Below are 1524 nucleotides of genomic sequence, written 5' to 3'. Positions count from 1 at the left end.
TAGGCAAGGAATAGCAACAAACCAGACTCAGAGCTCTCTTTAACTCTTAGACCCCTCCCGCTCCCTACCCCTCTGTCTCCTGCCAAATTGTCAATCACATACCTATCCCTGTGGTGGCCACCTCCGTCCAAAAGCCTGTGTATAACTATCCCCTTTACTGATTGTTTACCTTCCCACCAAATGTTTTGATTTTCATCTAAATGTTGTACATGAGAGGGGCTGTTTGATGCTCATTGTTACATCCTCTGGTCAATATTTTGATATGTTTGTCTGTTACTGTGGACATGCTACATGTAATGAAAAGCTGGAATTGTTCTGGGAGTTGAAGCACTAGCATGGATGAGTGGAGACATGTCATTCCCCTTTGGATGGTCACCACAATTTGGGTGACCAAAGGGTGGAAAATGTTACAGAATCACAGAGTTGGAAGGGACCTCAGGAGGTCATCTAGTCCAACCCCCTGCTCGAAGCAGGACCAATCCCCAGTTTTTGCCCCAGATCCCAAATGGCCCCCTCAAGGATTGAACTCACAACCCTGGGTTTAGCAGGCCAATACTCAAACCACTGAGCTATCCCTCCCCCCCAAAATTTCTCTGCGCCGCCCGGGAATCGAACCCGGGTCGCAAGAATGGGAATCTTGCATGATACCACTACACCAGCAGCGCAACTTACATGTTATGTAAAGCCTCTGCTCAAATGCGATTGTAAGATCTGTAACATGTATCATTACATTCTGCAACCTTGTTGCAGACTTTGTAACTTCATTTACTGTTAGCATAGCCTTTTAAGTTTTGTAACCTTTGAAGCTCTGCAACCTTTTCAAGTTACCACTTATATGAACTGCCAAGCTTTGTAATATCCCATCCCACAGTCAGAGAGAGTGTGAACTAGGGAGTGTGTGTGTGGAAGATAAGGGGGTGTGAACGAGGGAGTGTATGGGGGACTGGGCGGAGAGGAACTGCAAGGAGAAAAGAGCCCGGAGCCAGGAGCCAGGAGCCAGGTATGTCTGATATAATCTGCCCTGAGAAGGCAATCACAGAGTGCTCTAAAGATGCATGAAAGGAACAGGGAGGGACTGGGAATGCTTCTCCATGACAGACACAGAAGAAAAACTCAGTGTACATGACAGGAGCACCCAGTTCCAAAATAAAAGCAAGCAGCCATGCACACAAGCTGCTGCTCCTTGAGCTGCTCACCAGCCCTTGTCCATGACCGCAGGCGGACACACCAGATCTACCACGCTTCGGCTTCTTGGCTTCCCATGCTGTCTCCGGTAGCTCTCCGCCTGTGTAAATGTGTGGGTTCATGGGGGTATGAATGCGGTGAATCTGAATGTGGTGTATAAATAAGCTCCTTCCCTTTTCTGTCTGACCCAACAGCGGCACTGTAATAAAACTAATACAAGTGAGACCCTAGGTTGGTTTTTTAGGGGAACAGAGGTAACAGAAGTGGTGCCTCTGCCCACGCAGTGCCGTCCTCCCTAGTCTCTGGCCTGTAGTTGGGGATCTCGCTCGGCTCCTCCTG

At 48.5% G+C, this 1524-nt stretch overlaps 1 non-coding gene across 1 annotated transcript; it reads right to left on the bottom strand.

The window, feature by feature from the left end:
- Nucleotides 1–594: 594 nt before the first annotated feature.
- On the bottom strand, nucleotides 595–665 carry TRNAG-CCC (transfer RNA glycine (anticodon CCC)). Its single transcript has one exon. It is a non-coding gene; the product is annotated as a tRNA-Gly (tRNA).
- Nucleotides 666–1524: the final 859 nt, after the last annotated feature.

The sequence above is a fragment of the Caretta caretta genome, chromosome 10 (genome assembly GCF_965140235.1).
Source record: "Caretta caretta isolate rCarCar2 chromosome 10, rCarCar1.hap1, whole genome shotgun sequence".
Taxonomy (NCBI): Eukaryota; Metazoa; Chordata; order Testudines; family Cheloniidae; genus Caretta; species Caretta caretta.
This window is presented reverse-complemented; position numbering and strand designations above follow the sequence as displayed.